General features: G+C 45.3%; 1 protein-coding gene across 7 annotated transcripts in view; it reads left to right on the top strand.

Annotated features, from left to right (window-relative positions):
- Nucleotides 1–122: 122 nt before the first annotated feature.
- SLC25A30 (solute carrier family 25 member 30) overlaps nucleotides 123–20,833 on the top strand; it is an 84,569-nt gene continuing 63,858 nt past the window's right edge. For all 7 annotated transcript variants that reach the window (XR_005832772.1, XM_040622954.1, XM_040622942.1 and 4 more), the window contains exon 1: nucleotides 123–458. The gene's annotated coding sequence lies outside the window, so the exon portion shown is untranslated. The remainder of the gene's footprint in view (nucleotides 459–20,833) is intronic.

Raw genomic sequence — 20,833 nt, 5'->3', positions numbered from 1 at the left:
GGGCACGTCCCCCTACGTCATCGCCCGCTGCGCCTCCGGAAGCGCCGCAAGCGGTGACGTGGCACGCAGAGCCGCGCGAGGGGTGGAGCCACGGCGCGGGCCGGTGAGGGGAGGCGAGCATCCGGGGACTTGGGCCGGGGACACAATGCTGCGTTCCGCGGTGGTAGCGGTGGGGCGGTAGCTGGGAGAGGCGAAGGACGGGATTCCCGGGCCCCTAGTGGGGAGCGTGAGGGAAGCGGGGCAGCCTCCCTACCCCGTCCCTACCCTGCCCGGCCGCCCTGGGAGGTGCTGGGCGTGGGTGGGGCTTAGATGAAATCTCTTCAGGCTTCCGCCCTACGCCTTGCCCCGCGCAGCTCCCACCCCTTTCTGGGAACAAAAATGTCAACTGCTGTAGAGGACTTCGCGTTGACGGAGTGTCGGGGTCTGGGGGAACCGTGAGGCTGTCCGCAAGGATGGAGGTAGGGGGCTGGGCTTTTGGCTTCGCTCTAGGTTCTCGGGAGGCCTCGGAGAACTTCTAGCGTTTGGCCCAGACGCTGCCTCAGCTGTAGTTTTCGGATACCTTCGTGGAGCAGAGCCGAGTCCGGGGACGGGCTACAGGTCGTCCCGCCGCCCTCTGGGATTAGTTGTGGGGGCGCAGGGTCTGTGGGGAGGAGGTAAGGTGTCCCTGGAGTTTGCACAGCTTTCCCATCTCCCAGTCGGGTTCCATATTTGAAAGCTTGCGGGTTCCTCAGGCAAACAGCTGAGGAACTTTGTTTTGCATTTGGTCTTGAATTACGTCCTCTGACAAAAGGGATATATTGTCACTTTAAAAATGACATAGGAATTACATGCTAAGTGCTAGAGAGTTAAAAGTAGGGAGCTTCCCATTTGCCCAAATGTTATGTGGACTTTAGACCCAGTTATTAGGTCCAAAACAAACACTCAAGGAAGCAATTTCCCTTTCTGTGTGAAACCGGAGAGCTTGTGACATTCTACAAATATTTTTATGCTCTGCGGGGTCCCTAGCACCGGGTATTGCACGAATCTCCCAACCGTGAACAAGTTAAAACCCAGTCCTATCCTCACAGAAATTTTGTTCTAGTAAATCAAAGAATCAGGCAATTATAATACATCCAATATTTTTTCCCCTAACTCCAATAATGAAGCATTCTGCACAGTAAAAGCAACTTGGGGAAGAGCAGAGCACAAAGCTGAATTGAGATGATGGAGAAGTCAAAATGGAAAAGGGCCAGGAGATAGTACCCTCCCAAAAAGTTGTGGTCGGGGGCTGCACTGGACACCACAGACGACCCCAGGTAACTGGGAGGAAGCTAAAAAGTGGCATGAAAGGAATTGGAAAACAAATGGACATCTTCTGACAGAACATCTGTGAAGGATCTCTCAAACCTTGATTATTTCTGGGATGTATGAGTGGAACAGACTCTCCCAGGCAGATCTTCAATTATTTTCCTTAGCTTTCACATTTTCAAATTTATAAGAAATACTACCATTTACTGATACTGTACCCCTAAACTCTCTCCACTCCCCTTCAGCTTTATGTTCAATTAAAAACATTTTTTCAAGTTTTATAAAAGCCACAGTGAAAAAAGAGTACTTAAGTTAGAGTCAAAGTACTTACATTGAAATCTTGGCTTTGTTACTAGTCCTACAACCTTGGGAAAGCCAGCCTCCCGAAGCCTAAGCATGAAATCGAATTTTTGTGAGTTGAAAGGTTTTGGGGATATTAAATAAGGCAATGAAAAAATGCCCGGTGTCCTCAATAGGTTGTTAATAAATTATGGTTGAATTTGGATGCATAATTCTTTTCAAATCTTACTACTTTTTTCCCCTCAAATTTTATTACTTTACAAAACATTCCTGAAACTTCATTAATCCTCTAATTATGTTATTTGGAAATTTTTAGGGATTTAGTGGATATGTGTTGTATTAAAGACGTTCTATTTAATCATAACACTAATTGTTCACTGAAAGAATTCAACTTGTGTCATAAGATTTCTATCTCAGGTTCATGTTTGATAACCCATGGTAATTCATAAACCAGAAATCCTAAAAAAAAATCTTAGGAAAATCTGATTTGAACTTCAGGATATTTTGTAAGCTTCACCCTGCCAGACAGCTAAAAAAATGTGTGCCATATCTTGAAAATACCTACTTAGAACACCAGTAATGCAAATAGGGAAAATTATTCACTAATTGTAAGCCACTGACAAAATTGGAAGGATTTGGTCTTCAGCTAATTAGCTTTTACTTTGGCATCATTTGAATTTTTTTTTAAATTGGCTCCACGCCCAGGGTGGAGCCCAATGCGGGGCTTGAACTCATAACCCTGAGATTAAGACCTGAGCTGAGATCAAAAGTCAGATACTTAACCAACTGAGTCACCAAGGTGCCCCTGAAAATTTTTTTTATAACAGTTTATTTCTTACAGTGATTTATTCAGTGATTGCTAACAAAGTCTAAGATTGTCCTAATTTTACAGCTGAATATGACTTTGTATCTCTTGCAATTAAAACGATCGCAAAGACAATGTCTTCTGGCCTCTTCACACAAGTCCTCACTTGAGAAAAGCACCTCAGAAGAGTTCCCCCTTATATCACTTAGGGATTGACTACAATAGCTTAAACACGCATGGGTTTATTCATTCTCTCACATAAATGAAATTCAGGGATATGCAGTCCACACTCCTGTGGTGGTTTCATGGGCATCAGGGGCTTAGGATTTTCCTTTCTCCTCCACCACCTATACGGTCTGCAATAGATGCTAGAACTCCAACCATCACATCCACCTTGCAGACTGCAAGAAAAGGGGAAGGAGGGGTGCCTGGGTGGCTCAGTCGTTAAGCGTCTGCCTTCGGTTCAGGCCACGATGCCTGGGTCCTGGGATTGAGCCCCACATCGCATCAGGCTCCCTGCTCCGCGGGAAGCCTGCTTTTCCCTCTCCCACTCCCCTACTTGTGTTCCCTCTCTCGCTGTGTCTCTCTGGGTCAAATAAATTAAAAATCTTAAAAAAAAGAAAGGGCGGGAAGGACAAAAGAGGTACATTCCAGCTGTGTGTTTCCTCCTAAGGAGCAATTCTGTAAGTCCTAAAAGAGGACTTAGTTGGCCTCCATTTTTACCTCAAACTTCTCTAGTTGCCTTCCCTCCCCCCTTGTCTGGGCTCAGGTGGAAGAGCCTGAAGGCAAAGCATCCCCTGATGGGAATCACAACTACCCCCTCAAGCAGTAAGGACTGCCCTGAGCCAGCAAGACACCGCCCTTAATTGACTCCAAGACGATGGATTTGACCTTCACTGCGCACCTGCACTTACCCACCCACCTTTGCCCCACATTTCCATATATATATATCTGGAAGTATTTTCACCACTTTGGAGACTGTCTTTGAGACCCTAGTCCTTTGTCTTCCCCATGTTGGCCTCACTGAAATAAACTCCTTTCTTGTTTCACCACCATTCATTTCTCTGCCTTCGGATTTTGTCAGCGGTGAATGGCTGAACCTGGACTGTTTGGAACCCCCAGAGCCAGGTGCTCTTTACCCCTGGCTACAATGCCACTGAACAATTATATGGATGCATCTAGTTGCAGTGAAGGCCAGAAACTAGTCTTCCAGCTCATGGACCCTGGTTCATTGCCGCCCGAAATAAAATCAGCATTTTGTTCTTAAGAATGGAGGCAGCTAGTAGTCCTTGTTGTACTCACAGTGCAAAGGGTCTGGTTCTCAGTTTAGACTTTTTTCACTTTTACTCACTGGGGGTCAGGTTCGGGGAAATGGATTAGTATTTACCAAACTCAGATTGATTTGTAAAACGAGAATACCATTAATGTAGAATGAGAAATTCCTGGTTGGTTACATATAGTGTAGACAGTCAAATTGCAGAAAATGTAGTTAAGAGGGAATTGGGCAGGGGCGCCTGGGTGGCACAGTGGTTGAGCGTCTGCCTTCGGCTCAGGGCGTGATCCTGGCGTTATGGGATCGAGCCCCACATCAGGCTCCTCCGCTATGAGCCTGCTTCTTCCTCTCCCACTCCCCCTGCTTGTGTTCCCTCTCTCGCTGGCTGTCTCTATCTCTGTCGAATAAATAAATAAAATCTTTAAAAAAAAAAAAAAAGAGGGAATTGGGCAGGGAGGTTAGAATGCAGTTTTATGATCGTTGACAGAAGGTTATTTAGAAATGAACCAGTCCCAGGGCGCCTGGGTGGCTCATCCATTAAGCGTCTGCCTTTGGCTCAGGTCATGATCCCAGGGTCCTGGGATCGAGCCCCCCATTGGGCTCCTTGCTCAGCAGGAAGCCTGCTTCTCCCTCTCACACTCCCCTTGCTTGTGTTCCCTTTCTTGCTGATTTAAAAAATCATAATGCACATAATAGAGCATTTATAAACCATAGAGAAAACCACAGATAACTAGTCTTGGCGTTAATGTTCTCCCCATCAATGTTTGTAAATTTTTTAAAAAGCAGGGTCGAGGGAGGGGTGCCTGGCTGGCTCAGTCAGTAAAGCATATAACTCTTGATCTCTAGGTCTTGAGTTCAAGCCCCACATTGGGCATAGGGCTTACTTTAAAAAAAATTAATAAATAAATGCATTACCTATATTAAAAAACAAAAAACAAAAAAACGGAGTGGAAGGAATCCTAATGTTTAAGTGACTTCTCCATCAGATGACTTTAAAGCAATAGGTTACTCTTTTATTTTAAGCCTGCTCTAAAAGATCTATGAACAAGCCAATTAGAAGATTTCTTGGTTGGAACTACTTTTAATCACTTTTAGACTGTATTTTTAAAAATGAGTACAAGATTATTAGACTAATCAGTCAGCTAGGTGGGCAACTCCAGCTCTCCAGTTCTTAATCTCAGAAAATTGTTCAAGTATTTTTTCCTTTATTATGAATATTTTCCCGTGTCATTAACCATTCATCTAAAATGTCATTTAAAATTATTATAAATAGGGACCCCTGGGTGGCTCAGTCAGGTAAGTGTCTGCCTTTGGCTCAGGTCATGATCCCGGGGTCCTGGGCATCTTGCTCAGCAGGGAGCCTGCTTCTCCCCTGCCTGCTGCTCCCCCCCACTTGTGCTCTCTCTCTCTTTCTGACAAATAAATAAATAAATAAATAAATAAATAAATAAATAAATAAATTACTATAAATATTCCAGGATGCCTGGCTGGCTCAGTCAGTAAAGCACGCAACTCTTGATCTCAGGGTCATGAGTGCAAGCCCCCCATTGGGCATGGAACCTTCTTTTTAAAAAAAAATTATTATAAATATTCCAACTGATGAATGTTGGAATTTATTTTTAAATCATAGATCCAAAACATTGGAAAATACAGAGACACACAAACATTTTTAAAATATTTAGGTACCCACCAATCACAATAAATAACTGCTAATATTTGCATACTTGCTTCAAGCTTTTTTTTTTTTCAATGAATGAAAAAATATGACTGATCACATTGAGGTCTACTTTATCCTCCTTTATGGACATCCAGAGGTCCATCCACCCTCCCCAGCACCCACTCAGGTAACCGCACCACCCATGTCCACATTCCAGTAAGGAAAGAATAAGCAGAAATTGGAGGGCAGGCGCTAGCAGTCATGCCTATCACTTCTTGTATCTTATTGCCAGAACCTAATCAGAGAGCCTTTAGCTCCGAGGGTGGCTGGGAAGTATATTCTTTATTCAGGGTGGCAGATGGATAGGGAGTTGGAAGAGTGAGCAGTCTCAGTCACAGCTATACTAGTACTTCCAGGCTCTGTGGCAAAGAGGAGGAGAGAAAGCACAGAATTGAGTCGGAAGAAAATTGAATGGCTGTGAAGTAGGGACTGACTTTAGCCTCGGTTTCTCCATCTTGCCTATGGAATTATTATTGGATGTATAAATACTTCATCATCATGGATGAATGAATGAATAAGTGAGCAAATGAATAAATAAATATTAGAGTTTATTTCCATACTTATTTTTATCTCCCTTCCAGATTACTAACTTCTTGGTTGGCTTACTCCTTTTCTCCGTGACTTCTCCTTTCCTGGTGCATCTTGCCTGGCTGCCGACCATTCCCCATAACAGTCGTGGAAATTAGCTTATCGTAGAAACTGAATGCAATTTCAGAATATCAAAGAAAATTTAGAATTTGAAATGTAAAGCCTGAGGATAATTAAATTTTGTTATGAGAACAGAGCAAGTAGAATCATGTAGATAGAATCAGTATTCCTTTTAGGAAAAGAATATACATCTGTTTGTGTCTGTATAAAAATTTTTCAAGTTTCATGAATTATTCACAGTGATTACTGTGGGAATAGTGATTGGGGTTAATGTGGAGATAGGAATTAGAAAGATTCTTGGTTTTAGTTTTAAAACCAGTAGTACTCTTTGGAGGCAGAATTTAATTGCTCTAATTCATCTTTGAAATTTATCACATAGTTGAGGACAAACAGGGAAGAAAACAATGGCAGACTTCTTCATTAAGCTGTTGGTATGGCAACAGTTATTTTTCAGGGTTGCCTTAGCAGGGGTCACTGGAATGTTAACTAGAAAAGGAAGTAATTTTTTCTCAGATCTCATGGGGCACACTAGTGCACAGTAACTTGTTAGTGCTTTTGGAGCAAAGTTTTAATTCTATTTGAAACGTCAGATGTGTAAACATTTGTTCACAAGTGCAAGAACCAAATTATAGAAATGGAGGGGCGCCTGAATGGCTTAGTGGGTTGAACAACCCACTCTTGATTTCCACTCAGGTCATGATCTCAGAGTCCTGGCATCAAGCCCAAGCTGGCCTCTGCGTTCCATGGGGGTGGGGCGGGGTGGGGGGAGGGTGTTTGCTTGAGATTCTCTCCTCTCCCTCTGCCCCTTCCCCTGCTCCTGCTCTCTTGCTCTCTCTCTCAAATAAATAAATCTTTTTTTTTTAAGATTTTATTCATTTATTTGACACAGAGAGAGGGACAGTGAGAGAGGGAACACAAGCAGGGGGAATGCGAGAAGGAGAAACAGGCTTCCGGCAGAGCAGGGAGCCTGAGGCGGGGCTCGATCCCAGGACCCTGGGATCATCACCAGAGCCGAAGGCAGACACGTTCATCAACTGAGCCACTCAGGTGCCCCTAAAATAAAAATATAAATCTTAAAAAAATAAAATTATAGAAAGGGATATAGGAGTATATATGGTGTCAATATAAATATAAAATATATTTAAAAATATAATCTGAGGGGCGCCTGGGTGGCTCAGTCCTTAAACGTCTGCCTTCGGCTCAGGGCGTGATCCCAGGATCCTGGCATTGAGCCCTGCATTGGGCTCCCTGCTCCGCTGGGAGCCTGCTTCTGCCTCTCCCACTCCCCCTGCTTGTGTTCCCTCTCTCGCTGGCTGTCTGTCCCTCTCTGTCAAATAAATAAAATCTTTAAATATATATATAATATATATATATTTTTAATATATATTATATATATAATCTGAAATATATAAATATGTGAAATATAAAAATAAAATATAAATATATCATGTATACTCCTATACACATCATATATGTAATATAAATATATTTATAGGAATATATATGAACATGGAAACATTTTTTGATTGGCCCACTTTTGTCCTGCCCTGTATTGTATATTACTTATACTATAGGTATAGAGGTTGCTACCATTTTCAAAAACTGTCCATATGATGAGAATTAGATTTGAAACAAATACTTCTATGTTGATAAGGAAATATACTTCCAAGTAACCTTGCTCTTCATAGTTCTGTGAAGGTGCCTAGGGAAAAACGGACTGTGTTTTCATTTACTCTCACAATACTTCTGACACCAGATTCCCCACACAGCAAGGCAATGCTCCAACACCAGCGGCATGGCCTACAATTCAGTCAGTTCTGATACTAACTACTCACATCCCGCAGGTTAAGAGCTCTGTCCCACAACCTAACCCCCCCAAACCTTTAGAAGCCACCTGGAAGTAGTAGGTCCCCAGGTTACCCCCCCCCCTTCCATCTGACTTGGCTGTAAACTGGAGGTTCTTACAACCCCCTCCTCACATTTAATCATTTGCTGGAACAGCTCATAGAACCCAGGAAAACAGTTCACTTGCTATTACTGATTTATTGTAAAGGATTCAAATGAGCCGCCAGATGAAGAGATCCATAAGATGAAGACCCGGAAGGGCCCCGCGCAGGCGCTTCTGTCCCTGTGCATTTGCGGTGTGGCACTCTCCCAGCACATCATAAATACATTCGCTTACTCAGAAGCTCCCAAACCCTTGTACTTCGGAGAATTTTGTGGAGGCCTCATCATGGAGGCATGATCGATTATTAACTCAGTCTCTACCGCTTTTCTTCCTGGGGGATGAGGTGTGGGGCTGAAAGCTCCACGGTTTATCACAGCTCGGGCTTTCTGATGACCAGCCTCCATGCTGAAGCTCTCCAGCAGCCCACCAAGAGCTGCCTCTAGCTCAGAAGACGTTCCTAATCACCCAAGAAATTCTTTTTTTCTTTCTCTTTTTCTTTTAAGATTTTATTTACTTATTGTCAGAGAGAGAGAGAGCGTGCAAGCAGGGGTAGCAGCAGAGGGAGAGAGAAGCAGACTCCCCACTGAGCAGGGAGCCTGACGCGGGGCTCGATCCCAGGACCCTGGGATCATGACCTGAGCCAAAGGCAGATGCTTAACCTACTGAGCCACCCAGGGGCACCGCCCCCCACCCCTGTTTTTGGTTTTTGGTTTTTTTTTTTTTACTTATTTATTTTGGAGAGAGAGCACATGAGTGCAAGAGTGGGGGAGAGAGAGAGGGGGAGGAAGAGAGACTCTGAAACAGACTCTGTACTGAGTTGGGAGCCTAACTTGGGGCTTGAACCCACAACCTGAAGATCATGACCTGAGCTGAAACCAAGAGTTGGTCGATTAACCTACTAAGCCACCCAGGCGCCTCACCCTGGAAATTCTAAGGGATTTCAGAGCTCTGTGCCAGATGCTCGTCTCGCTCAAGAAATTGCAAAGATCTTAGGAGCTAAGGATGACAACGCGTATTCCAAAAAAGATAATATATTGGAAAACTCTTTGCAAAAGTGTGCAGTTATGTATAGGGAAGTAAGGAGTAATTAATTGGTAGTAGCAACGTCTGGCTAATGACAGGATCTCCCGGTCTTCGTTTCTGGCTGAACTGGACTTCAGTTGGAAACCTGTGGTCGTTTGTTGAACACGTTATCACTAGGGCTAGTGGCCTGTAAGACAGTGGTTCTCATCCCTAGCAGTACATTACAATTACTTGGAAAACTATTTAAAAATCCTGATGCTCAGGCATACTCCTTATCAAAGAAATTAGGACCTCTTGGGTGGGACACAGGCAGCAGAAATTGTTAAAGCTTTCCAGGTCATGCCAATATGCAGTCAAGATTGAGAATCTCTCTCTCTCTCTCTCTTTTTTTTTTTTTTAATTAATTTATTTATTTGGGAGAGAGAGCGCATGTGGGACTGGGGGGAGGGGTAGAGGGCGAGAATCTCAAGCAGACTCCCTGCTGAGCACAGAGCCACATCCGGGCTCAATCCCATAACCCTGAGACCATGATGGGAGCTGAAACCAAGAGTGGAACGCTCAATCGACTGAGCCACGAGACGCCCCGAGAATCTCTGTTTTAAGGGATTAACAAGAAGAGGATTTTCCAAAATAGTAGCTGAGAGAAGCAATTTGATGCCTTTTAAACATTTTGTTTAAGTAATCTGTACATTCAACATGGGGCCCAATTCATGACCTGGAGATCAAGAGTTGCAGGCTCCAAGGACTGAGTCAGCCAGGTGCCCTGCAATTTGATACCTTTTAAAAGTGCAGGTGCCTGATAAAGGAAGCCAGAAAGAGAAAACAGCCACGTTGTTTTCTGGTGTGCTGCCTGTAGGCTGACAGAAGTGTGATCTTCCTGACCCCTCTTAGAAGGGCATTGCTCAATAGTCAAGTTTTAGAAGGTGAGCCAGCTGTGGGAGGGCTGAATGATGGGAAAGATATTGCTGAAAATGCCTCATTTAGGTCTTTTCTCTCTCTCTGAAAAAGAAGCTCCTGTCTGCACAAATTAAAGGTATAATTTGGCTCAGATTGTTACCTTCTCCATAGGCCCTCCACGGCCACCATGTTTAAAATCACAGTCACTGGTCTCCTCTTGGAAATCCCTATTCTTTTCTTTCTCCCTAATTTTTCTCTGTGGCACTTATCAGCAACCAACACATTATTTCTTTTCCTTTTCTTTCTTTATTTTTTTTTAAGATTTTATTTATTTATTTGACAGAGAGAGACAGCCAGCGAGAGAGGGAACACAAGCAGGGGGAGTGGGAGAGGAAGAAGCAGGCTCCCAGCGGAAGAGCCTGAGCCGAAGGCAGACCCTTGAGTGACTGAGCCACCCAGGTGTCCCCCTAATGATGTTTCACATGCAATTTCACATTTAGGTTCTAAAGCTCTTTTTCTCATAGATACCTAACATTGTATTATAGTGACACAAGTTAAGTATGGGGGAATATTTCTGTCGTATGTAGACAATTTATAAGGAAAATGCCCTAAAGAAATAAGAAGCATATTACACCTGAGGAGAGCTAAGGGAGTTCTATCTCTAGATTATGTGCCTGGGAGGCAGTGAGTTTTCTGGTCACTTAATAGGCACAGGGCATGTGTGTGTGTGAGAGAGAGTGAGAGAGCGAGAGAGCATAATTTTGATGCAAAAAACTGACCCATAAATAATTTTGCTAGAAATGGCAGCCAGTACTTTCAAGGGAGGAATGGAGAGGGATGGGCTAAGCCTGCCATCAGCCTGCAGCAGAAAGAGAGCTTATCTTCTGCTTTCCACTCTTTCAAGTGCCGATGCACGATGGGGTGGGAACTAGACAGAATATAATTTGGAGAGTATATTAATTTCCTTTCTTTCCCCTTTGCCTTGCTTAAAAAATTATTGGTAGCAACTTATGAAGGTCTTCATCTCACCCTCAAAAATTAATGAGGCAATAGATACAAACTGAAAATGAGAATAAGACTATGAAGCCAGGGGTCGGGATGGTATCAACCTGGGTGTGTCGAGTCCTGCACAGTCCCTAGAGGTGGGCCCCAAATTGGTCAGGAGCTTTTCACAATCAAAGAGAAGGGAGAATATAATTAGTTCTAAGATTCGCCATCGTTTCTGTGTTTTTCCTAGAGAAAACATTTTCTTGTTGTTTTTTTTTTTCTAGAGTCTGATAATGAGACACACAAGCCCTCATCAGCAAATACCCCACAGTAAAGTCAATAATGGGCCTCCTGTGGCTTGTTTTGTGTGATCTCCTTCCGTGTAGGCCTAATCTTCAAATTCAACTCAGTAAAAATTATTCTAGTACTCGGCAGAACAAAGGGATCCTGCCTTTTCCGAGGCCAGGAGCAATCCAAAGATAAAATTATTTTCTTGTGATCTGGAATGGCTAGAACACTCTTCCAGCAATGTAGCACAAGTATTGTTTCTGTAACACCGGTGTCTGCTGGGCTGTCCTGTCCCCATGAAATCCAGATGAGGTTGGCACATACCTTCTGAGGAAATGCCAAACCCTCTCCAAGATTTCTGTTGATGTTTATTTTAGTCACTGACAATACATGGGAAGGAAGAGAGCGTATTACATCACAGCAGTGCAACTTTTCGGAGTGAAGTCTGGGTGTCCCTGTTCTTAAAGTCCCTTTAACCACCCACATGACTTTGCATGATCCCCCATCTCTCATCCACTTGCTGGCTCCTCTCTTTTCTCCCTTCCTGGATCTGCTCCCCGCCTTCCCCATTGGGAGAAAAAAAATGACAAATCCCTCGTTTTGTCCTACAGAAGCAACTTAACCATTTCTTTTTCTTGCCTTCAGCGTCTCTCACTTCTATGACAAGGTGATTTATTATTTTCCCAAAGGCAGTTCTTTCCCAAAAGGGAAAAAAATTTTATTTGCACCTGAGCTTTTGGTAAGAATGAGGTAGTATTAATTTTGTATTCATTCATTCAGCACATGTGTATGGAACAATTAATATGCGCCAGGCATACCAGCGGCTGCTAGATGTCCTCAGGAGCAGGACGGAGCCCTTCCCCGGAAGGAAAGTGGAACAGATGTGAGATTAAACATGCAAATTGCAATACAGCGATAAGCCTCACCCAGGGGAAGCTCGGAATGCCGTAGGTAGCACCTATAACTCAGATAAGTCAATCAAAACATCAGTTCATTTCCTTAAAGGATGGCGCAAGTTTCTGCAGATAATACCCAAAGCAAGTGTTATAACTTGTAGACCACCTTCAATAACTGTCCTTTTAGCAGGGACCTAAAATTGCTAATACTTACCTCTGTGACCCTGCCGGCGGCTCTAAGGCACACATTCTGCCTCGTTCTTGTTTAATGGGTATGGAATTTCAGTTGGGGATGATGCAGAGTTCTGGAGATGGGTGGTGGTGAGTGGTGATTTTTCTGATATGTATACTTTACCAAAGTAAAACAAACAAACAAAAAACCCCAGCAACTACCACACTGCGTGACTTATTCTGTGTACTCATCAGATGCCGGCTCCCTCCCTGCTTTTGTGAGTGAGTTTACATCTGGGATCATCCACTGTTTTGCTTTATGGACTAATATACGTACAGAAAAGTGCATGTCATCCCAAAGGAACTTCTGTGAAGCTCATTTGTAAAATGACAAGCTCTGAGGTGTCTTGGGTCCTGTACATTTTTATGTCTTTCTCCCTTTAAATTGCCAATACTGTCCTCTCCTATAGCAGAATGATTTCCCAGAACATTGTGTCTAGAGCTTTGTGGTAGAATAATACTTCATAGTTGTAGAAAAACAGCAGTTGGGTTTTCACAGTAAGGGGACATCATCTTCTTACAAGTCATTTGTTTAAGACACTTGGTATTTCCAAAGTACTTTCTGGCCAAGGAGCTCAAATGACTGTACCAATCAATGTTCTCAGGTAACAAGAATCACCATTTCCTTCCAGGCAGTCTTCCTAGTCTTTAGAAATCAAGGATGGTAGTTACAGCAAATCCCATTAGGTAAGCATTTCTTCAAGAGAATCTGGAATCTCAGAACTAATGGGACCAGAGAATTTAAGAGGAAATCCCATTCAAGCGCTCGTTTTCATTTCCATCAGGTATAAAACACAGGGTGATCTATGCTTCATAGGAATATCATAGCCTATAGCTCAAAGATCGTTATTACAGTAGGCATGAGGTAGAAACACTTATTTAGATTCTCTTCATTCTCCCCTCCTCGGCCTCCCTCCATTTCTTCTCAGAGTCTGCCAGTGGTGAGATATTTTTCAACTCCCATCTTGGACCCATTCATTGGCCTTAGACTCAGCCATCAGCAGCCATGGGTCCTATGTGGTAGACCAAGATGCGGGGGCTGCCAAGCCACTCCTAGGCCTAGTGACCAGAGGTGTAGACTTCCTCCGTCAGTCAAGAACAAGCAGGCTGATGGGTCAGGTCTAATTTCATTTTTGTGGATAATTAATGAGTAGAAAGGACTACAATTCCAGTTCTACATGTCAGAATGTGTAATTTTAATTCTAACAACCTAAATAAAGATTGGCTATTTCCCTAAAGTAGAATCTTAGGACTATAAGAAAAGGTTTTTGTTTTGTTTTGTTTTTTAAAAGGTTTTATGAAAATACACATACTGAAAAATGTGCGTATTGTGAGTGTACAGCCCAATAATTTTCCACAAACTGATCACACATGTGCAGCCACATCCAGACCTATAATCAGGTCGTGGCCAGCACCCCAGAGGCCTCTTTTGCTCCCAGAATGGCCTCTAAGAAGTTATTTTATACATCCGTCTGCCCATAAGTAGGCTTATACCTTCATCCACCCAATAGATGGATACTCTCCTTTTTATTTTATTTATTTCTAGGTGTACAGAACCACACATAATTCATTTGAGGAAATGCATAAATGTTATCATATTGTATGTACTTTTTTGTGGTAGCAGAAAATTTCCCTCCTTTTGCCTGGCTCTCCCATCTCCCTCTCCTCCTCCCCTGACTTATATAGTGATCTCAGTGCCCTGCAAACACACTTGTCATCACGTCCCAGGACAACAAACAGAACAGGCTGGGGCCACCCCAGAAGCTGCCCCTTGTGCCCCATCCCCATCAAGCCTTTTTCCTGCCTTTCCATCTGAACCCTAGCCCTGGGTAACCAAATCATAGATGCAGGAAAGCATCTTTTTAGAAATGTAAAAATACATTTTTAAAAAGAAGTGGTCAATAACAGGGTTTCTGTTTGGGATGATACAAAAATTCTGGAGGTGGAGAGTGGTGATGGTTGTACAGCATTGTGAATGTGCTTAATGCTACTGAATTATGCACTTAAAAATGGTTAAAATGGTTAATTCTTATCTATGTATATTTTAGCACTATATAAAAAAAAAAGGAATGGTATAATTAGAGTAGAGCCATTTTGTAGCCCTCACACGAATCCCATGCCATCTCAAAGTAAATATTCTCCTGATTTTATACTGATCACTTCCTTACTTTTTTTTTTTATATAGCTTTATCAGCCAAATAGCATCCTTAGACATAAGAGTTTAGTGTTGTCTTCTTGAAGAATTTGATTGGTCTCCTAAGTTTATTTTTAGTCCACATGGTTCCTCTCAGTTCTTTCCCTCAATTTCATCTGTTGGAGAATTCACATCATTTGACCTGTTTCTCATGGTCTGGATTTTGTGTGGTTCATGTTCCTCTGGCCTCTGTACTTCCCGCAAAGTTGTCTTGCTAGATTCAGGGGCTTAAGAAGACTCAGTCCCTTTGGCGAGACCATAGTGGGGTTGAATTCTCTCATCAGGGGGCCCATACTGTCTGGCCTTTGCTCTTTTTAAAATTTCTATATTTTTTGATATCATCAAATAACGTATTGAATCTTACCTCGGTGCTTTGCTATTGTCTATTATTATGTGAAAGTTCGTTTCCCTGAGCCTTTGGAACAAAGGGTGCTCTAGAGTGCCTTGTCTGTCGTCACAGAGTTCCCTCCCCTGGTATCTTTGGATAGGGTTCAGATACATGGTAACTTCCTCTCTGGGGTTTCCTGGCTCTGTTCCCCTCCCCTACTTTTTAAAAATATTTTACTTATTTATTTGACAGAGAGAGAGAGCAAGCGTGCATGTGTACACACACACACACACACACACACACACACACAAGCAGGGGGCGGGGCAGAAGCAGGCTCCCCGCTGAGCAGGGGACCTGACCTGTGGCTCAATCCAACGACCCTGGGATCCAAGGACCCTGGGATCATAACCCGAGCTGAAGGCAGACACTTAACCCACTGAGCCACCCAGGTGCCCCTCCCCTCCCCCACTTTTCTGTGGCCTTCCTATTTCTTTTGTTCCTGATTCCTAGGGTTCACAGGAGCTAGGCTGTCCAGCGTCGTCAAGCTTACTGCAGACTTCTTGCATTCCCTCACCATTAGCGGGGCAGAGCCTCTCCCAGTTCCCTGTTTCCCCGTGAGTACTTGTCGCTCACTGTTCCCGGGTCTGTCAGACACCCCGTTGGCACCCTCTGCCTTATCCTGCCCAGATGTCAAAACCATGCCGTCTGATGGCTTGCCAAGGTTTGCTCTTATCTGCCTCTATTTTGATCGTCTTGAAGATTTCTTATTCCTAATTTTGCTGTGTCATTTATACGATTTTGGTTTTGTTATATTTGCTCTATTTTTTCACTTGGGGATTCAGAGAGATTAAAAAACTACCCCACCCCCGCTGCCATTTTCCCAGAATCCTCCTTATTGACTTTAACAAAGGGGATACACACACGTACTCACACGTACACACTCTCTCTCACACACACACACACATACCAGTTCGGCTGCTCGTTGAAGGGTATATCAAAGGCTTTTTCGGTTCATGCGTTTATGTGGTTTACTTGGTTAACTCTAAGGTATAGGCTTTAATTTCTCAGAGTAGGGGGCACCTGGGCGGCTCAGTCAGTTAAGCGTCTGCCTTCAGCTCAGGTCATGATCCCCAGATCTTGGGATCGAGACCCGCATCATCAGGCTTTCTGCTTAGGAGGGAACCTGCTTCTCTCTCTCCTCTCTCCCTCTACCTGTCTCCATTGCTCATTCTTTGTCTCTCAAATAAATAAATAAAATCTTTTTAAAAAATTGTAAAAAAAATAATTTCTCAGAATCTCATTTGGTTTTCTCTACCAGTGATGTCTACGACGTATCTTATTATCAAAATGTCCTGACTTAACACTCTGGGGCCCTCCCCCAGGTGTCCAGGGGCAGTCTGGAGAGGACCTCTGCTTTGGTGTGCTGTGCAAGTGTTTGGGTCCTCAGGGCTGGTGAGCGAGGCTTAATGCGCAAACTTTAAACACATGGTACATGGTCTCGACTCCTGAATTAGTGACCAAGTATCCTCCTAAAATGATGTGCTTTTGGGGAACAGGGGCTCAATTAAGGTGCAGGTAGAAGAGAATCTACTCACTCAGGAAATGCATGATGTTCAGTTAAATGAGCCCCTGTGTCATACTCTTCAGGAATTGATTCTGTCATAGACTAAATGTTTGTGTTGAAAATTCATATGTTGAAATCCTAACCCCCAATGTGATGGTATTAGGAGGTGGGGTCTTTGGGAAATGATTAGGTCACAAGGGTGAATGGGACTAGTGTCCTCATGAAAGAGACCCCAGAGAGCTCCCTTGGCCCTTTTGCCAGGTGAGGACACAGCCAGAAGAAGGCCATCTGTGAACCAGAAAGTCGACTATGACCAGACCCTAAACCTGACAATGCTTTGATCTTAGACTTCCCAGACAGTAGAACTGTCAGAAAGAAATGTTGTGTAAGCCCCCTGGTCTTCGGGATTTTTCTTGGAGCAGCCAAGTACACCAGGACATGTTCCTTTCATGGTTCATGAAATTTTGGATCCTGGCCCACTGTGAGAATCTGATTCAAGATATAGATCTTTTCCCCCAGAAAAGTGCACATACCCACACATTTTGCACATAACATGAAATGTTTACGGACTATCTTAACCATGACTCACTCCTATGTTTAGAATTCCTGTGCTGACACATTTGTCGAAAGCACATGCCTTCCTCTGATTGGTGGGGTGCTCACAAGAGAGAGCAAGTGAGGTGCCCTCTCTCGGAGTGCTATCAAGTCTCCCAGAGTCTCGCTAAACGCGGAGCGCTGAATCACAGTGCAGGGAGGTGCCGTTTGTTCCCACGGCAGGCCAAGCTGACAACTGTGGGTACACGGGCTTGACGTCCTGCCAGGCTCTGGGCCGTGGTGGGAGTGGAACGCTCTGCTCAAAGAGCCCCACAGTTCTGGATGCTGACACGTGGAGGTAGCCTGCTTCTCCTCCGGCTTTCCCTGCCTGGCACTTTCCAGATTCAGTCGTTAAAAGGAACCAAAGTCCTCTTCATCCACTTTGTGGCCTTGGCATTTCCACGGCTAAGTCCCATGGAGGTGGAAAGAGGCACACAAAGGCTCACTGTAAGTCACGGAAGATGTAAGTCCAAGGTCAGGTGCGCATCAGCAGGTTTGAGGTGCAAGCCGGAAGCTGTGTCCTAGGAGCCTCCCTGCCCATCTTTGCTGTGAGTCTCCTGATGAGTAAACAGCTAAGCCATCCCACAAGCACATCAGAAGGAGGCACCTGGCTTCCAGTGTTCGGCAGGACACGCTAAAATGCTAGTTTCTGAAATAAACTTGCTTCACTTTATGTTTTTTTGAAGTTTTCTTATTGGAGGGCTATTAATTTAAAAAAAGACTCAAAGGGATGAGTAAGTCTACAATTACAACAGCAAATAATCTTTTTTTAAAAAAGATTTTATTTATTTATTTATTTATTTATTTATTTATTTATTTATTTGAAAGCAGCAGGCAGAGGGAGAAGCAGACTCCCTGCTGAGCAAGGAGCCCAATGCAGGGCTTGATCCCAGGACCCCGGGATCATGACCTGAGCCAAAGGCAGACGCTTAACTGACTGAGCCACCTAGGTGCCCGCAAACAATGCTTTTTGTCGGCCAAGTTTTTCTTTATAAATTCTCCAAGGAGTGTGGCTGGAAGCCTAATGGCATAGCAAGGAGTCCAGCGTGCAGTCCAGGAGATAACTGCCGCTTGATGAGAAACGATACCACCAATAAGCAGCACAGAATGGCCCCAAACCGGGACCCCCAAACTAACCCATCTCAGTCAGTGGCATCACAGTCCCCCTGTTGCACCGGCCCTAAATGAGGAGTCGTCCTTGGTCGGGCGCTGCCTCTTGCCTCCACATCCGAGCTTCACTATGTCCTACTGCTTGTGCCTCGGAGGGATGCATATCGGAAGGCCATCCTCTTCTGTCCGCACACTGCCTTCCGCCCCAGGTGAGGTCCCCGCTGCTCCCTGGAGCCCAGCGTCACCAATCGATCGCGGCCAGCTCCTGCTCGCTGCCGCTCCACGGTCCCTCCCTGCTGCCCATGTCAGGCGTTGCATGGTAGCTGCTGCTTGTTCAGTAAATCAGAGTGTGACCAAGTCACTTCTCTACTCACAGCTTTCCAAGCGACTTCCCACTGAATTGAGAATTGAATGTAAACTTAAATAAATTTCTTCAAAGGCTCACACGGCATTTACAGTAAGAGCCAGCTTCCTTACGTGGCCTCACAGGTCCCTTCTGATGGCGCCCTGGTCAACCTCTCCAACATTACCTCTGTGTCAGTGAGCTGCTCTTTCTCTCCAAGCCCCTCTTGGTCTTGGAGCTTCTTGAATCACTTATATAAGTGATTTTTCCTCATTTCTCCTCCAGCTGCTCCTCTCCCTGCCTCATTGCTTCCTATCTGTTTGCCAAACACACAACATTCTTATTCCCCCCAGACCATGGCATCCACTGGACCTTCTGTCTGCAGCCTCCTTCCCTGGGCTTCCTCTCACCACCAGCCCACGGTGCTTACGCTCCCTGTTCTGAGTGGCCTGCCTCTCCACCCCGTGCACTGAGGCTGCTCCCTGGCCTGTTAAGACAGCCTGTCGTGACCTCACCGGTTTGCTTGTGTGTTCACTTCTCTGGCTCCCCTGGAAGGGGAGCTCCAAGAGGACAGAGTCACTGACTACCTGGTCTTGCACTGCGTTTCCAGAGCCTAGAATGGCACCTGGCATCCTGATGTGATAGGGAAACCTCCTTCCTGATGAATGAACGAGCCAGAAGCTGGGGGCGCTCCTGCCGCCTGCCCCACAGAGCTGTACCAACTCTTCCCGTACTGATTTCCCCGCCATGCATCTGCTCAACTCTCTCTCCGTCTAATGGTTTCCTCTTAGCCCTTGATTTGCTCTCAGCTTGTCCCATCTCTATAGGACTGTGAGCTGAGCTCAAAGCAGTCAACTAGCTTAACCCTCCCACCTTCCGGAGGGAAGCTGCCTTACTTACTCCGTTTTCCATCCTCCCCACCCCCACCCCAGTTAGCAGTGGCTGGGAGGCAGGGGAGGGACAAATGTGTCTCCTGGCCACCAGTGGCTGGGGCTCTCCCAGGGGGGGGCTCAGTCTTAAGCCCTCCCCATGGGTGGCAGTTGCCAGAGGCAGCTCCTCTCTCGGGGCACTACCCCGAACAGCTGAGAACCAGCTCCCAGCTGTGGGAACCCATCAGTGGGGCCCTTGTCTGAGCATCTGACACCCGAGATCTCTGGACTGATGCTCTCCAAGTTCAAGGAGCTGAGCACCAACCCCTCCCAGGAGGCTAACCTTAAGAGTGACTAAGAAAAAGAGTTCCTGGTGTGTAAGGATGTGGTCCTTCTCCTGCTGTAATCTAGGATCTGTTGGCTCCCGAAGGCCACGTGTGTGTGCACGTGCGTGCACGTACACGCACATACGTGTGTAAGATACTCCATTATGCTTGCTTTGAGAGTGGCTCTTTGCCAGTGGTCTGCTCTGTCTGAAAACTTTTAGGAATTTCTCCTTGTGTTTGATATTCTAGAATTCCGTGGAATATGCCCAGGTGTCGGGTGTTCCTTCTCTCCCCTTTGGCCTGTGTGGGCCTCTCAGTCTGAGGTCCCACAACTCTAACTGTGCAAAAATCATCTCCGTGGTTTCGTCAAACATCACCTCCTCTCCAGACTTTTTCTTTGTAAGCCTCCTATTTCCTGAGACTTCTATTTCTGTCCTCCATCGTACCTAACTTTTCTTCAGTATTTTCAAGATCTTCCTCCTTTCCTTTTTCCTTCTGCAGCACATTCGCAAGCTGGCCTTTCATTTTCACCCATTCTGTTCTCGGCTGTAGCAGTTTTTCCCCGGATCCCATGATTCTCTTCTTTCTGGCACTACGTTTCATTCTAACCTCTCCACTTGAATCTTTGGTGTGCTTTTTCGTTTTTGTTGGGGGTTTTGAGCGGGGTGGGGGGTGAGGAGATAAGTGAGAGCACATATGCCCTGGAGTGGAAAATCCCAGGCCCTAAGGACCAGGGTTTCTCACTGCTGAGTCAGGATCAAGGAAGGCTCTCCCCAGCGTCCCCCCCCACCCCCGCCCCGAGTGCTGACAGTCTTAGGGGCGGCCTCCCTCAGAATCGAGTCCTCCAGCCTCACTGGGGCCTGGGAGAGGAGGTGGGAAACAGTCCCTGGGTGTGGTCGGTCCCACCTGTTTACCCAGCTTTGTGCCCTTCACCGACTTTCCTCTTGAAGCTAAGGATCCCAGCATCTGACTCAGCTGGCGAGGAGGCCAAGCCATCAGTCCTCTCCGGCCATGGCAGGACTAGACTCCTTCCCGGCCACTCTCCCCCCACCCTGTAGCCGCCTTCCAAACAGCCTCCTGCCTCCCCAGGGGCTCCTGGCCTCCTCTTGATCTGTCCCCTCTCTAGGTTCCCAGGGTGATGTTGGGGAGGGAGCCGGGGGCCCTGCACTATTTCAGCACGGGGGGGGGGGGGGGGGGGGGGGGGA

The sequence above is a fragment of the Ursus maritimus genome, unplaced genomic scaffold (genome assembly GCF_017311325.1).
Source record: "Ursus maritimus isolate PB19 unplaced genomic scaffold, ASM1731132v1 scaffold_10, whole genome shotgun sequence".
NCBI classification, from domain to species: Eukaryota; Metazoa; Chordata; class Mammalia; order Carnivora; family Ursidae; genus Ursus; species Ursus maritimus.
This window is presented reverse-complemented; position numbering and strand designations above follow the sequence as displayed.